This window comes from Budorcas taxicolor, chromosome 16 (genome assembly GCF_023091745.1).
Source record: "Budorcas taxicolor isolate Tak-1 chromosome 16, Takin1.1, whole genome shotgun sequence".
NCBI classification, from domain to species: domain Eukaryota; kingdom Metazoa; phylum Chordata; class Mammalia; order Artiodactyla; family Bovidae; genus Budorcas; species Budorcas taxicolor.
In genome coordinates, this window is record NC_068925.1 from 42,925 (window position 1) to 60,241 (window position 17,317).

Below are 17,317 nucleotides of genomic sequence, written 5' to 3' on the forward strand. Positions count from 1 at the left end.
TCGAGCTACGAGGCGGAAAAGGGGCTCCTCTGAATGTGGGCGGGACCCTCGTGATTCCTCTCGAGTGGAGACGGCTAGGTCGGGGAACTTCTTGATTTGCACCAAGGGTGTGAAGCACCCTTTCGAAGTTCCAGAGGTGAGGTGTGATTAGCCTCGAGACGCCTCAGCGGAAATGGGCCTCATCTCGCCTGGAGGGGAGAACCTCCTGGATTTTCTCGAGTTGCGGCAGGTCTTCTCGAGTAAGGACGGGGACCTCAGGGACCCGCTCTGGTGGCTTCAGGAAAGGCCAGTCCCCATGCGAGTTGCTAGGGGACCTCTCGGGATTCCTCTCCCGTCCATGCCGGGGCCTCAGTCCTTGTGTGGAGTCGGGGCCGGAACTTGAGGATACCTCTCCAGTGTTGCCATGGATCTTGGGGTGCTTCTGAGTCTCCCCAGGGGAGTCAGGCCTCGTCTCGAGTGGGGGCATGCACGTGCGCTTTCCTCCCGAGCTGCAGCAGTAGTGTCACGCTTCCTGTCACGTGGATCAAGGGATCTGTGGCTTTCCCTCGAAGCTGTCCTTCGAGGCTTTCCCACGAGGCTTTCCCACAGGGCTGTGCCACGTGCCACCTTGGTGTGAGTCGATCCTCGGGGTGAAAGGCGAGCCGGTGAAGGGAAAAGAGGTTCCTCTGGAATGGACTGAGACATCTGGGGGACTCTTGGAATGGTGGCACGACCCTGGAGTTCCTCTCACCGTTCCTGTTGAGAGGGCCTCCTCTTGAGATGCGACGGGAACGCCGGGAACTCTTTCCCGACGAAGCAGGGAAAGGATCCCTCATCTCGAGCTACGAGGCGGAAAAGGGGCTCCTCTGAATGTGGGCGGGACCCTCGTGATTCCTCTCGAGTGGAGACGGCTAGGTCGGGGAACTTCTTGATTTGCACCAAGGGTGTGAAGGACCCTTTCGAAGTTCCAGAGGTGAGGTGTGATTAGCCTCGAGACGCCTCAGCGGAAATGGGCCTCATCTCGCCTGGAGGGGAGAACCTCCTGGATTTTCTCGAGTTGCGGCAGGTCTTCTCGAGTAACGACGGGGACCTCAGGGACCCGCTCTGGTGGCTTCAGGAAAGGCCAGTCCCCATGCGAGTTGCTAGGGGACCTCTCGGGATTCCTCTCCCGTCCATGCCGGGGCCTCAGTCCTTGTGTGGAGTCGGGGCCGGAACCTGAGGATACCTCTCCAGTGTTGCCATGGATCTTGGGGTGCTTCTGAGTCTCCCCAGGGGAGTCAGGCCTTGTCTCGAGTGGGGGCATGCACGTGCGCTTTCCTCCCGAGCTGCAGCAGTAGTGTCACGCTTCCTGTCACGTGGATCAAGGGATCTGTGGCTTTCCCTCGAAGCTGTCCCTCGAGTCTTTCCCACGAGGCTTTCCCACAGGGCTGTGCCACGTGCCACCTTGGTGTGAGTCGATCCTCGGGGTGAAAGACGAGCCGGTGAAGGGAAAAGAGGTTCCTCTGGAATGGACTGAGACATCTGGGGGACTCTTGGAATGGTGGCACGACCCTGGAGTTCCTCTCACCGTTCCTGTTGAGAGGGCCTCCTCTTGAGATGCGACGGGAACGCCGGGAACTCTTTCCCGACGAAGCAGGGAAAGGATCCCTCATCTCGAGCTACGAGGCGGAAACGGGGCTCCTCTGGATGTGGGCGGGACCCTCGTGATTCCTCTCGAGTGGAGACGGCTAGGTCGGGGAACTTCTTGATTTGCACCAAGGGTGTGAAGGACCCTTTCGAAGTTCCAGAGGGGAGGTGTGATCAGCCTCGAGACGCCTCAGCGGAAATGGGCCTCATCTCGCCTGGAGGGGAGAACCTCCTGGATTTTCTCGAGTTGCGGCAGGTCTTCTCGAGTTACGACGGGGACCTCAGGGACCCGCTCTGGTGGCCTCAGGAAAGGCCAGTCCCCATGCGAGTTGCTAGGGGACCTCTCGGGATTCCTCTCCCGTCCATGCCGGGGCCTCAGTCCTTGTGTGGAGTCGGGGCCGGAACCTGAGGATACCTCTCCAGTGTTGCCATGGATCTTGGGGTGCTTCTGAGTCTCCCCAGGGGAGTCAGGCCTTGTCTCGAGTGAGGGCATGCACGTGCGCTTTCCTCCCGAGCTGCAGCAGTAGTGTCACGCTTCCTGTCACGTGGATCAAGGGATCTGTGGCTTTCCCTCGAAGCTGTCCCTCGAGGCTTTCCCACGAGGCTTTCCCACAGGGCTGTGCCACGTGCCACCTTGGTGTGAGTCGATCCTCGGGGTGAAAGACGAGCCGGTGAAGGGAAAAGAGGTTCCTCTGGAATGGACTGAGACATCTGGGGGACTCTTGGAATGGTGGCACGACCCTGGAGTTCCTCTCGCCGTTCCTGTTGAGAGGGCCTCCTCTTGAGATGGACGGCAACGCCGGGAACTCTTTCCCGACGAAGCAGGGAAAGGATCCCTCATCTCGAGCTACGAGGCGGAAACGGGGCTCCTCTGGATGTGGGCGGGACCCTCGTGATTCCTCTCGAGTGGAGACGGCTAGGTCGGGGAACTTCTTGATTTGCACCAAGGGTGTGAAGGACCCTTTCGAAGTTCCAGAGGTGAGGTGTGATCAGCCTCGAGACGCCTCAGCGGAAATGGGCCTCATCTCGCCTGGAGGGGAGAACCTCCTGGATTTTCTCGAGTTGCGGCAGGTCTTCTCGAGTTACGACGGGGACCTCAGGGACCCGCTCTGGTGGCCTCAGGAAAGGCCAGTCCCCATGCGAGTTGCTAGGGGACCTCTCGGGATTCCTCTCCCGTCCATGCCGGGGCCTCAGTCCTTGTGTGGAGTCGGGGCCGGAACCTGAGGATTCCTCTCCAGTGTTGCCATGGATCTTGGGGTGCTTCTGAGTCTCCCCAGGGGAGTCAGGGCTCGTCTCGAGTGGGGGCTTGCACGTGCGCTTTCCTCCCGAGCTGCAGCAGTAGTGTCACGCTTCCTGTCACGTGGATCAAGGGATCTGTGGCTTTCCCTCGAGGCTGTCCCTCGAGGCTTTCCCACGAGGCTTTCCCACAGGGCTGTGCCACGTGCCACCTTGGTGTGAGTCGATCCTCGGCGTGAAAGACGAGCCGGTGAAGGGAAAAGAGGTTCCTCTGGAATGGACTGAGACATCTGGGGGACTCTTGGAATGGTGGCACGACCCTGGAGTTCCTCTCGCCGTTCCTGTTGAGAGGGCCTCCTCTTGAGATGCGACGGGAACGCCGGGAACTCTTTCCCGATGAAGCAGGGAAAGGATCCCTGATCTCGAGCTACGAGGCAGAAACGGGGCTCCTCTAGATGTGGGCGGGACCCTCGTGATTCCTCTCTAGTGGAGACGGGTATGTCGGGGAACTTCTTGATTTGCACCAAGGGTGTGAAGGACCCTTTCGAAGTTCCAGAGGTGAGGTGTGATCAGCCTCGAGACGCCTCAGCGGAAATGGGCCTCATCTCGCCTGGAGGGGAGAACCTCCTGGATTTTCTCGAGTTGCAGCAGGTCTTCTCGAGTTACGACGGGGACCACAGGGACCCGCTATGGTGGCCTCAGGAAAGGCCAGTCCCCATGTGAGTTGCTAGGGGACCTCTCGGGATTCCTCTCCCATCCATGCCTGGGCCTCAGTCCTTGTGTGGAGTCGGGGCCGGAACCTGAGAATTCCTCTCCAGTGTTGCCATGGATCTTCGGGTGCTTCTGAGTCTCCCAAGGGGAGTTAGGCCTCGTCTCGAGTGGGGGCATGCACGTGCTCTTTCCTCCCGAGCTGCAGCAGTATTGTCACGCTTCCTGTCACGTGGATCAAGGGATCTGTGGCTTTCCCTCGAGGCTGTCCCTCGAGGCTTTCCCACGAGGCTTTCCCACAGGGCTGTGCCACGTGCCACCTTGGTGTGAGTCGATCCTCGGCGTGAAAGACGAGCCGGTGAAGGGAAAAGAGGTTCCTCTGCAATGGACTGAGACATCTGTGGTACTTTGGAATGGTGGCACGACCCTGGAGTTCCTCTCGCCGTTCCTGTTGAGAGGGCCTCCTCTTGAGATGCGACGGGAACGCCGGGAACTCTTTCCCGACGAAGCAGGGAAAGGATCCCTCATCTCGAACTACGAGGCGGAAACGGGGCTCCACTGGATGTGGGCGGGACCCTCGTGATTCCTCTAGAGTGGAGACGGCTAGGTCGGGGAACTTCTTGATTTGCACCAAGGGTGTGAAGGACCCTTTCGAAGTTCCAGAGGTGAGGTGTGATCAGCCTCGAGACGCCTCAGCGGAAATGGGCCTCATATCGCCTGGAGGGGAGAACCTCCTGGATTTTCTCGAGTTGCGGCAGGTCTTCTCGAGTTACGACGGGGACCTCAGGGACCCGGTCTGGTGGCCTCAGGAAAGGATAATCCCCATGCGAGTTGCTAGGGGACCTCTTGGGATTTCTCTCCCGTCCATGCCGGGGCCTCAGTCCTTGTGTGGAGTCGGGGCCGGAACCTGAGGATACCTCTCCAGTGTTGCCATGGATCTTGGGGTGCTTCTGAGTCTCCCCAGGGGAGTCAGGCCTCGTCTCGAGTGGGGGCATGCACGTGCGCTTTCCTCCCGAGCTGCAGCAGTAGTGTCACGCTTCCTGGCACGTGGATCAAGGAATCTGTGGCTTTCCCTCGAAGCTGTCCCTCGAGGCTTTCCCACGAGGCTTTCCCACAGGGCTGTGCCACGTGCCACCTTGGTGTGAGTCGATCCTCGGGGTGAAAGCCGAGCCGGTGAAGGGAAAAGAGGTTCCTCTGGAATGGACTGAGACATCTGGGGGACTCTTGGAATGGTGGCACGACCCTGGAGTTCCTCTCACCGTTCCTGTTGAGAGGGCCTCCTCTTGAGATGCGACGGCAACGCCGGGAACTCTTTCCCGACGAAGCAGGGAAAGGATCCCTCATCTCGAGCTACGAGGCGGAAACGGGGCTCCTCTGGATGTGGGCGGGACCCTCGTGATTCCTCTCGAGTGGAGACGGGTATGTCGGGGAACTTCTTGATTTGCACCAAGGGTGTGAAGGACCCTTTCGAAGTTCCAGAGGGGAGGTGTGATCAGCCTCGAGACGCCTCAGCGGAAATGGGCCTCATCTCGCCTGGAGGGGAGAACCTCCTGGATTTTCTCGAGTTGCGGCAGGTCTTCTCGAGTTACGACGGGGACCTCAGGGACCCGCTCTGGTGGCCTCAGGAAAGGCCAGTCCCCATGCGAGTTGCTAGGGGACCTCTCGGGATTCCTCTCCCGTCCATGCCGGGGCCTCAGTCCTTGTGTGGAGTCGGGGCCGGAACCTGAGGATTCCTCTCCAGTGTTGCCATGGATCTTGGGGTGCTTTTGAGTCTCCCAAGGGGAGTCAGGCCTCGTCTCGAGTGGGGGCATGCACGTGCGCTTTCCTCCCGAGCTGCAGCAGTATTGTCACGCTTCCTGTCACGTGGATCAAGGGATCTGTGGCTTTCCCTCGAGGCTGTCCCTCGAGGCTTTCCCACGAGGCTTTCCCACAGGGCTGTGCCACGTGCCACCTTGGTGTGAGTCGATCCTCGGGGTGAAAGACGAGCCGGTGAAGGGAAAAGAGGTTCCTCTGGAATGGACTGAGACATCTGGGGGACTCTTGGAATGGTGGCACGACCCTGGAGTTCCTCTCGCCGTTCCTGTTGAGAGGGCCTCCTCTTGAGATGCGACGGGAACGCCGGGAACTCTTTCCCGACGAAGCAGGGAAAGGATCCCTCATCTCGAGCTACGAGGCGGAAACGGGGCTCCTCTGGATGTGGGCGGGACCCTCGTGATTCCTTTCGAGTGGAGACGGGTATGTCGGGGAACTTCTTGATTTGCACCAAGGGTGTGAAGGACCCTTTCGAAGTTCCAGAGGTGAGGTGTGATCAGCCTCGAGACGCCTCAGCGGAAATGGGCCTCATATCGCCTGGAGGGGAGAACCTCCTGGATTTTCTCGAGTTGCGGCAGGTCTTCTCGAGTTACGACGGGGACCTCAGGGACCCGGTCTGGTGGCCTCAGGAAAGGATAATCCCCATGCGAGTTGCTAGGGGACCTCTTGGGATTTCTCTCCCGTCCATGCCGGGGCCTCAGTCCTTGTGTGGAGTCGGGGCCGGAACCTGAGGATACCTCTCCAGTGTTGCCATGGATCTTGGGGTGCTTCTGAGTCTCCCCAGGTGAGTCAGGCCTCGTCTCGAGTGGGGGCATGCACGTGCGCTTTCCTCCCGAGCTGCAGCAGTAGTGTCACGCTTCCTGGCACGTGGATCAAGGAATCTGTGGCTTTCCCTCGAAGCTGTCCCTCGAGGCTTTCCCACGAGGCTTTCCCACAGGGCTGTGCCACGAGCCACCTTGGTGTGAGTCGATCCTCGGGGTGAAAGCCGAGCCGGTGAAGGGAAAAGAGGTTCCTCTGGAATGGACTGAGACATCTGGGGGACTCTTGGAATGGTGGCACGACCCTGGAGTTCCTCTCACCGTTCCTGTTGAGAGGGCCTCCTCTTGAGATGCGACGGGAACGCCGGGAACTCTTTCCCGACGAAGCAGGGAAAGGATCCCTCATCTCGAGCTACGAGGCGGAAACGGGGCTCCTCTGGATGTGGGCGGGACCCTCGTGATTCCTCTCGAGTGGAGACGGCTAGGTCGGGGAACTTCTTGATTTGCACCAAGGGTGTGAAGGACCCTTTCGAAGTTCCAGAGGGGAGGTGTGATCAGCCTCGAGACGCCTCAGCGGAAATGGGCCTCATCTCGCCTGGAGGGGAGAACCTCCTGGATTTTCTCGAGTTGCGGCAGGTCTTCTCGAGTTACGACGGGGACCTCAGGGACCCGCTCTTGTGGCCTCAGGAAAGGCCAGTCCCCATGCGAGTTGCTAGGGGACCTCTCGGGATTCCTCTCCCGTCATGCCAGGGCCTCAGTCCTTGTGTGGAGTCGGGGCCGGAACCTGAGGATTCCTCTCCAGTTTTGCCATGGATCTTGGGGTGCTTCTGAGTCTCCCCAGGGGAGTCAGGCCTCGTCTCGAGTGGGGGCATGCACGTGCGCTTTCCTCCCGAGCTGCAGCAGTAGTGTCACGCTTCCTGTCACGTGGATCAAGGGATCTGTGGCTTTCCCTCGAGGCTGTCCCTCGAGGCTTTCCCACGAGGCTTTCCCACAGGGCTGTGCCACGTGCCACCTTGGTGTGAGTCGATCCTCGGCGTGAAAGACGAGCCGGTGAAGGGAAAAGAGGTTCCTCTGGAATGGACTGAGACATCTGGGGGACTCTTGGAATGGTGGCACGACCCTGGAGTTCCTCTCGCCGTTCCTGTTGAGAGGGCCTCCTCTTGAGATGCGACGGGAATGCCGGGAACTCTTTCCCGATGAAGCAGGGAAAGGATCCCTGATCTCGAGCTACGAGGCAGAAACGGGGCTCCTCTGGATGTGGGCGGGACCCTCGTGATTCCTCTCGAGTGGAGACGAGTATGTCGGGGAACTTCTTGATTTGCACCAAGGGTGTGAAGGACCCTTTCGAAGTTCCAGAGGTGAGGTGTGATCAGCCTCGAGACGCCTCAGCGGAAATGGGCCTCATCTCGCCTGGAGGGGAGAACCTCCTGGATTTTCTCGAGTTGCAGCAGGTCTTCTCGAGTTACGACGGGGACCACAGGGACCCGCTCTGGTGGCCTCAGGAAAGGTCAGTCCCCATGCGAGTTGCTAGGGGACCTCTCGGGATTCCTCTCCCATCCATGCCTGGGCCTCAGTCCTTGTGTGGAGTCGGGGCCGGAACCTGAGAATTCCTCTCCAGTGTTGCCATGGATCTTGGGGTGCTTCTGAGTCTCCCCAGGGGAGTCAGGCCTCGTCTCGAGTGGGGGCATGCACCTGTGCTTTCCTCCCGAGCTGCAGCAGTAGTGTCACGCTTCCTGTCACGTGGATCAAGGGCTCTGTGGCTTTCCCTCGAGGCTGTCCCTCGAGGCTTTCCCACGAGGCTTTCCCACAGGGCTGTGCCACGTGCCACCTTGGTGTGAGTCGATCCTCGGCGTGAAAGGCGAGCCGGTGAAGGGAAAAGAGGTTCCTCTGGAATGGACTGAGATATCTGGGGGACTCTTGGAATGGTGGCACGACCCTGGAGTTCCTCTCACCATTCCTGTTGAGAGGGCCTCCTCTTGAGATGCGACGGGAACGCCGGGAACTCTTTCCCGACGAAGCAGGGAAAGGATCCCTCATCTCGAGCTACGAGGCGGAAACGGGGCTCCTCTGGATGTGGGCGGGACCCTCGTGATTCCTCTCGAGTGGAGACGGCTAGGTCGGGGAACTTCTTGATTTGCACCAAGGGTGTGAAGGACCCTTTCGAAGTTCCAGAGGGGAGGTGTGATCAGCCTCGAGACGCCTCAGCGGAAATGGGCCTCATCTCGCCTGGAGGGGAGAACCTCCTGGATTTTCTCGAGTTGCGGCAGGTCTTCTCGAGTTACGACGGGGACCTCAGGGACCCGCTCTGGTGGCCTCAGGAAAGGCCAGTCCCCATGCGAGTTACTAGGGGACCTCTCGGGATTCCTCTCCCGTCCATGCCGGGGCCTCAGTCCTTTTGTGGAGTCGGGGCCGGAACCTGAGGATTCCTCTCCAGTGTTGCCATGGATCTTGGGGTGCTTCTGAGTCTCCCCACGGGAGTCAGGCCTCGTCTCGAGTGGGGGCATGCACGTGCGCTTTCCTCCCGAGCTGCAGCAGTAGTGTCACGCTTCCTGTCACGTGGATCAAGGGATCTGTGGCTTTCCCTCGAGGCTGTCCCTCGAGGCTTTCCCACGAGGCTTTCCCACAGGGCTGTGCCACGTGCCACCTTGGTGTGAGTCGATCCTCGGGGTGAAAGACGAGCCGGTGAAGGGAAAAGAGTTTCCTCTGGAATGGACTGAGACATCTGGGGGACTCTTGGAATGGTGGCACGACCCTGGAGTTCCTCTCGCCGTTCCTGTTGAGAGGGCCTCCTCTTGAGTTGCGACGGGAACGCCGGGAACTCTTTCCCGACGATGCAGGGAAAGGATCCCTCATCTCGAGCTACGAGGTGGAAAGGGTGCTCCTCCGGATGTGGGCGGGACCCTCGTGATTCCTCTCGAGTGGAGACGGGTATGTCGGGGAACTTCTTGATTTGCACCAAGGGTGTGAAGGACCCTTTCGAAGTTCCAGAGGGGAGGTGTGATCAGCCTCGAGACGCCTCAGCGGAAATGGGCCTCATCTCGCCTGGAGGGGAGAACCTCCTGGATTTTCTCGAGTTGCGGCAGGTCTTCTCGAGTTACGACGGGGACCTCAGGGACCCGGTCTGGTGGCCTCAGGAAAGGCCAGTCCCCATGCGAGTTGCTAGGGGACCTCTCGGGATTCCTCTCCCGTCCATGCCGGGGCCTCAGTCCTTGTGTGGAGTCGGGGCCGGAACCTGAGGATTCCTCTCCAGTGTTGCCATGGATCTTGGGGTGCTTCTGAGTGTCCCCAGGGGAGTTAGGCCTCGTCTCGAGTGGGGGCATGCACGTGCGCTTTCCTCCCCAGCTGCAGCAGTAGTGTCACGCTTCCTGTCACGTGGATCAAGGGATCTGTGGCTTTCCCTCGAGGCTGTCCCTCGAGGCTTTCCCACGAGGCTTTCCCACAGGGCTGTGCCACGTGCCACCTTGGTGTGAGTCGATCCTCGGGGTGAAAGACGAGCCGGTGAAGGGAAAAGAGTTTCCTCTGGAATGGACTGAGACATCTGGGGGACTCTTGGAATGGTGGCACGACCCTGGAGTTCCTCTCGCCGTTCCTGTTGAGAGGGCCTCCTCTTGAGTTGCGACGGGAACGCCGGGAACTCTTTCCCGACGATGCAGGGAAAGGATCCCTCATCTCGAGCTACGAGGTGGAAAGGGTGCTCCTCCGGATGTGGGCGGGACCCTCGTGATTCCTCTCGAGTGGAGACGGGTATGTCGGGGAACTTCTTGATTTGCACCAAGGGTGTGAAGGACCCTTTCGAAGTTCCAGAGGGGAGGTGTGATCAGCCTCGAGACGCCTCAGCGGAAATGGGCCTCATCTCGCCTGGAGGGGAGAACCTCCTGGATTTTCTCGAGTTGCGGCAGGTCTTCTCGAGTTACGACGGGGACCTCAGGGACCCGGTCTGGTGGCCTCAGGAAAGGCCAGTCCCCATGCGAGTTGCTAGGGGACCTCTCGGGATTCCTCTCCCGTCCATGCCGGGGCCTCAGTCCTTGTGTGGAGTCGGGGCCGGAACCTGAGGATTCCTCTCCAGTGTTGCCATGGATCTTGGGGTGCTTCTGAGTGTCCCCAGGGGAGTTAGGCCTCGTCTCGAGTGGGGGCATGCACGTGCGCTTTCCTCCCCAGCTGCAGCAGTAGTGTCACGCTTCCTGTCACGTGGATCAAGGGATCTGTGGCTTTCCCTCGAGGCTGTCCCTCGAGGCTTTCCCACGAGGCTTTCCCACAGGGCTGTGCCACGTGCCACCTTGGTGTGAGTCGATCCTCGGCGTGAAATACGAGACGGTGAAGGGAAAAGAGGTTCCTCTGGAATGGACTGAGATATCTGGGGGACTCTTGGAATGGTGGCACAACCCAGGAGTTCCTCTCGCCGTTCCTGTTGAGAGGGCCTCCTCTTGAGATGCGACGGGAAAGCCGGGAACTCTTTCCCGACGAAGCAGGGAAAGGATCCCTCATCTCGAGCTACGAGGTGGAAAGGGGGCTCCTCCAGATGTGGGCGGGACCCTCGTGATTCCTCTCGAGTGGAGACGGGTATGTCGGGGAACTTCTTGATTTGCACCAAGGGTGTGAAGGACCCTTTCGAAGTTCCTGAGGGGAGGTGTGATCAGCCTCGAGACGCCTCAGCAGAAATGGGCCTCATCTCGCCTGGAGGGGAGAACCTCCTGGATTTTCTCGAGTTGCGGCACATCTTCTCGAGTTACGACGGGGACCTCAGGGACCCGCTCTGGTGGCCTCAGAAAAGGCCAGTCCCCATGCGAGTTGCTAGGGGACCTCTCGGGATTCCTCTCCCGTCCATGCCGGGGCCTCAGTCCTTGTGTGGAGTCGGGGCCGGAACCTGAGGATTCCTCTCCAGTGTTGCCATGGATCTTGGGGTGCTTCTGAGTCTCCCCAAGGGAGTCAGGCCTCGTTTCGAGTTGTGGCATGCACGTGCGCTTTCCTCCCGAGCTGCAGCAGTAGTGTCACGCTTCCTGTCACGTGGATCAAGGGATCTGTGGCTTTCCCTCGAGGCTGTCCCTCGAGGCTTTCCCACGAGGCTTTCCCACAGGGCTGTGCCACGTGCCACCTTGGTGTGAGTCGATCCTCGGCGTGAAAGACGAGCCGGTGAAGGGAAAAGAGGTTCCTCTGGAATGGACTGAGGCATCTGGGGGACTCTTGGAATGGTGGCACGACCCTGGAGTTCCTCTCGCCGTTCCTGTTGAGAGGGCCTCCTCTTGAGATGCGACGGGAACGCCGGGAACTCTTTCCCGACGAAGCAGGGAAAGGATCCCTCATCTCGAGCTACGAGACGGAAACGGGGCTCCTCTGGATGTGGGCGGGACCCTCGTGATTCCTCTCGAGTGGAGACGGCTAGGTCGGGGAATTTCTTGACTTGCACCAAGGGTGTGAAGGACCCTTTCGAAGTTCCAGAGGGGAGGTGTGATCAGCCTCGAGACGCCTCAGCGGAAATGGGCCTCATCTCGCCTGGAGGGGAGAACCTCCTGGATTTTCTCCAGTTGCGGCAGGTCTTCTCGAGTTATGACGGGGACCTCAGGGACCCGCTCTGGTGGCCTCAGGAAAGGCCAGTCCCCATGCAAGTTGCTAGGGGACCTCTCGGGATTCCTCTCCCGTCCATGCCGGGGCCTCAGTCCTTGTGTGGAGTCGGGGCCGGAACCTGAGGATTCCTCTCCAGTGTTGCCATGGATCTTGGGGTGCTTCTGAGTCTCCCCAGGGGAGTCAGGCCTCGTCTCGAGTGGGGGCATGCACGTGCGCTTTCCTCCCGAGCTGCAGCAGAAGTGTCACGCTTCCTGTCACGTGGATCAAGGGATCTGTGGCTTTCCCTCGAGGCTGTCCCTCGAGGCTTTCCCACGAGGCTTTCCCACAGGGCTGTGCCACGTGCCACCTTGGTGTGAGTCGATCCTCGGCGTGAAAGACGAGCCGGTGAAGTGAAAAGAGGTTCCTCTGGAATGGACTGAGACATCTGGGGGACTCTTGGAATGGTGGCACGACCCTGGAGTTCCTCTCGCCGTTCCTGTTGAGAGGGCCTCCTCTTGAGATGCGACGGGAACGCCGGGAACTCTTTCCCGACGAAGCAGGGAAAGGATCCCTCATCTCGAGCTACGAGGCGGAAACGGGGCTCCTCTGGATGTGGGCGGGACCCTCGTGATTCCTCTCGAGGGAAGACGGCTAAGTTGGGGAACTTCTTGATTTGCACCAAGGGTGTAAAGGACCCTTTCGAAGTTTCAGAGGTGAGGTGTGATCAGCCTCGAGACGCCTCAGCGGAAATGGGCCTCATCTCGCCTGGAGGGGAGAACCTCCTGGATTTTCTCGAGTTGCGGCAGGTCTTCTCGAGTTACGACGGGGACCTCAGGGACCCGCTCTGGTGGCCTCAGGAAAGGCCAGACCCCATGCGAGTTGCTAGGGGACCTCTCGGGATACCTCTCCCGTCCATGCCGGGGCCTCAGTCCTTGTGTGGAGTCGGGGCCGGAACCTGAGGATTCCTCTCCAGTGTTGCCATGGATCTTGGGGTGCTTCTGAGTCTCCCCATGGGAGTCAGGCCTCGTCTCGAGTTGGGGCATGCACGTGAGCTTTCCTCCCGAGCTGCAGAAGTAGTGTCACGCTTCCTGTCACGTGGATCAAGGGATCTGTGGCTTTCCCTCGAGGCTGTCCCTCGAGGCTTTCCCACGAGGCTTCCCCTCAGGGCTGTGCCACGTGCCACCTTGGTGTGAGTCGATCCTCGGCGTGAAATACGAGCCTGTGAAGGGAAAAGAGGTTCCTCTGGAATGGACTGAGATATCTGGGGGACTCTTCGAATGGTGGCACGACCCTGGAGTTCCTCTCGCCGTTCCTGTTGAGAGGGCCTCCTCTTGAGATGCGACGGGAAAGCCGGGAACTCTTTCCCGACAAAGCAGGGAAAGGATCCCTCATCTCGAGCTACGAGGTGCAAAGGGTGCTCCTCCGGATGTGGGCGGGACCCTCGTGATTCCTCTCGAGTGGAGACGGCTAGGTCGGGGAACTTCTTGATTTGCACCAAGGGTGTGAAGGACCCTTTCGAAGTTCCAGAGGGGAGGTGTGATCAGCCTCGAGACGCCTCAGCGGAAATGGGCCTCATCTCGCCTGGAGGGGAGAACCTACTGGATTTTCTCGAGTTGCGGCAGGTCTTCTCGAGTTACGACGGGGACCTCAGGGACCCGCTCTGGTGGCCTCAGGAAAGGCCAGTCCCCATGCGAGTTGCTAGGGGACCTCTCGGGATTCCTCTCCCGTCCATGCCGGGGCCTCAGTCCTTGTGTGGAGTCGGGGCCGGAACCTGAGGATTCCTCTCCAGTGTTGCCATGGATCTTGGGGTGCTTCTGAGTGTCCCCATGGGAGTCAGGCCTCGTCTCGAGTTGGGGCATGCACGTGCGCTTTCCTCCCGAGCTGCAGCAGTAGTGTCACGCTTCCTGTCACGTGGATCAAGGGATCTGTGGCTTTCCCTCGAAGCTGTCCCTCGAGGCTTTCCCACGAGGCTTTCCCACAGGGCTGTGCCACGTGCCACCTTGGTGTGAGTCGATCCTCGGGGTGAAAGACGAGCCGGTGAAGGGAAAAGAGGTTCCTCTGGAATGGACTGAGACATCTGGGGGACTCTTGGAATGGTGGCACGACCCTGGAGTTCCTCTCACCGTTCCTGTTGAGAGGGCCTCCTCTTGAGATGCGACGGGAACGCCGGGAACTCTTTCCCGACGAAGCAGGGAAAGGATCCCTCATCTCGAGCTACGAGGTGGAAACGGGGCTCCTCTGGATGTGGGCGGGACCCTCGTGATTCCTCTCGAGTGGAGACGGCTAGGTCGGGGAACTTCTTGATTTGCACCAAGGGTGTGAAGGACCCTTTCGAAGTTCCAGAGGGGAGGTGTGATCAGCCTCGAGACGCCTCAGCGGAAATGGGCCTCATCTCGCCTGGAGGGGAGAACCTCCTGGATTTTCTCGAGTTGCGGCAGGTCTTCTCGAGTTACGACGGGGACCTCAGGGACCCGGTCTGGTGGCCTCAGGAAAGGCCAGTCCCCATGGGAGTTGCTAGGGGACCTCTCGGGATTCCTCTCCCGTCCATGCCGGGGCCTCAGTCCTTGTGTGGAGTCGGGGCCGGAACCTGAGGATACCTCTCCAGTGTTGCCATGGATCTTGGGGTGCTTCTGAGTCTCCCCAGGGGAGTCAGGCCTTGTCTCGAGTGGGGGCATGACGTGCGCTTTCCTCCCGAGCTGCAGCAGTAGTGGTCACGCTTCCTGTCACGTGGATCAAGGGATCTGTGGCTTTCCCTCGAGGCTGTCCCTCGAGGCTTTCCCACGAGGCTTTCCCACAGGGCTGAGCCACGTGCCACCTTGGTGTGAGTCGATCCTCGGCGTGAAAGACGAGCCGGTGAAGGGAAAAGAGGTTCCTCTGGAATGGACTGAGACATCTGGGGGACTCTTGGAATGGTGGCACGACCCTGGAGTTCCTCTCGCCGTTCCTGTTGAGAGGGCCTCCTCTTGAGATGCGACGGGAACGCCGGGAACTCTTTCCCGACGAAGCAGGGAAAGGATCCCTCATCTCGAGCTACGAGGCGGAAACGGGGCTCCTCTGGATGTGGGCGGGACCCTCGTGATTCCTCTCGAGTGGAGACGGGTATGTCGGGGAACTTCTTGATTTGCACCAAGGGTGTGAAGGACCCTTTGGAAGTTCCAGAGGTGAGGTGTGATCAGCCTCGAGACGCCTCAGCGGAAATGGGCCTCATCTCGCCTGGAGGGGAGAACCTCCTGGATTTTCTCGAGTTGTGGCAGGTCTTCTCGAGTTACGACGGGGACCTCAGGGACCCGCTCTGGTGGCCTCAGGAAAGGCCAGACCCCATGCGAGTTGCTAGGGGACCTCTCGGGATTCCTTTCCCGTCCATGCCGGGGCCTCAGTCCTTGTGTGGAGTCGGGGCCGGAACCTGAGGATTCCTCTCCAGTGTTGCCATGGATCTTGGGGTGCTTCTGAGTCTCCCCAGGGGAGTCAGGCCTCGTCTCGAGTGGGGGCATGCACGTGCGCTTTCCTCCCGAGCTGCAGCAGTAGTGTCACGCTTCCTGTCACGTGGATCAAGGGATCTGTGGCTTTCCCTCGAGGCTGTCCCTCGAGGCTTTCCCACGAGGCTTTCCCACAGGGCTGTGCCACGTGCCACCTTGGTGTGAGTCGATCCTCGGCGTGAAAGACGAGCCGGTGAAGGGAAAAGAGGTTCCTCTGGAATGGACTGAGACATCTGGGGGACTCTTGGAATGGTGGCACGACCCTGGAGTTCCTCTCGCCGTTCCTGTTGAGAGGGCCTCCTCTTGAGATGCGACGGGAACGCCGGGAACTCTTTCCCGACGAAGCAGGGAAAGGATCCCTCATCTCGAGCTACGAGGCGGAAACGGGGCTCCTCTGGATGTGGGCGGGACCCTCGTGATTCCTCTCGAGTGGAGACGGCTAGGTCGCGGAACTTCTTGATTTGCACCAAGGGTGTGAAGGACCCTTTGGAAGTTCCAGAGGTGAGGTGTGATCAGCCTCGAGACGCCTCAGCGGAAATGGGCCTCATCTCGCCTGGAGGGGAGAACCTCCTGGATTTTCTCGAGTTGTGGCAGGTCTTCTCGAGTTACGACGGGGACCTCAGGGACCCGCTCTGGTGGCCTCAGGAAAGGCCAGACCCCATGCGAGTTGCTAGGGGACCTCTCGGGATTCCTTTCCCGTCCATGCCGGGGCCTCAGTCCTTGTGTGGAGTCGGGGCCGGAACCTGAGGATTCCTCTCCAGTGTTGCCATGGATCTTGGGGTGCTTCTGAGTCTCCCCAGGGGAGTCAGGCCTCGTCTCGAGTGGGGGCATGCACGTGCGCTTTCCTCCCGAGCTGCAGCAGTAGTGTCACGCTTCCTGTCATGTGGATCAAGGGATCTGTGGCTTTCCCTCGAGGCTGTCCCTCGAGGCTTTCCCACGAGGCTTTCCCACAGGGCTGTGCCACGTGCCACCTTGGTGTGAGTCGATCCTCGGCGTGAAAGACGAGCCGGTGAAGGGAAAAGAGGTTCCTCTGGAATGGACTGAGACATCTGGGGGACTCTTGGAATGGTGGCACGACCCTGGAGTTCCTCTCGCCGTTCCTGTTGAGAGGGCCTCCTCTTGAGATGCGACGGGAACGCCGGGAACTCTTTCCCGACGAAGCAGGGAAAGGATCCCTCATCTCGAGCTACGAGGCGGAAACGGGGCTCCTCTGGATGTGGGCGGGACCCTCGTGATTCCTCTCGAGTGGAGACGGCTAGGTCGGGGAACTTCTTGATTTGCACCAAGGGTGTGAAGGACCCTTTGGAAGTTCCAGAGGTGAGGTGTGATCAGCCTCGAGACGCCTCAGCGGAAATGGGCCTCATCTCGCCTGGAGGGGAGAACCTCCTGGATTTTCTCGAGTTGCGGCAGGTCTTCTCGAGTTACGACGGGGACCTCAGGGACCCGCTCTGGTGGCCTCAGGAAAGGCCAGACCCCATGCGAGTTGCTAGGGGACCTCTCGGGATTCCTCTCCCGTCCATGCCGGGGCCTCAGTCCTTGTGTGGAGTCGGGGCCGGAACATGAGGATTCCTCTCCAGTGTTGCCATGGATCTTGGGGTGCTTCTGAGTCTCCCCAGGGGAGTCAGGCCTTGTCTCGAGTGGGGTCATGCACGTGCGCTTTCCTCCCGAGCTGCAGCAGTAGTGTCACGCTTCCTGTCACGTGGATCAAGGGATCTGTGGCTTTCCCTCGAGGCTGTCCCTCGAGGCTTTCCCAAGAGGCTTTCCCACAGGGCTGTGCCACGTGCCACCTTGGTGTGAGTCGATCCTCGGCGTGAAAGACGAGCCGGTGAAGGGAAAAGAGGTTCCTCTGGAATGGACTGAGACATCTGGGGGACTCTTGGAATGGTGGCACGAACCTGGAGGTCCTCTATCCGTTCCTGTTGAGAGGGCCTCCTCTTGAGATGCGACGGGAACGCCGGGAACTCTTTCCCGACGAAGCAGGGAAAGGATCCCTCATCTCGAGATAGGAGGCGGAAACGGGGCTCCTCTGGATGTGGGCGGGACCCTCGTGATTCCTCTCGAGTGGAGACGGGTATGTCGGGGATCTTCTTGATTTGCACCAAGGGTGTGAAGGACCCTTTGGAAGTTCCAGAGGTGAGGTGTGATCAGCCTCGAGACGCCTCAGCGGAAATGGGCCTCATC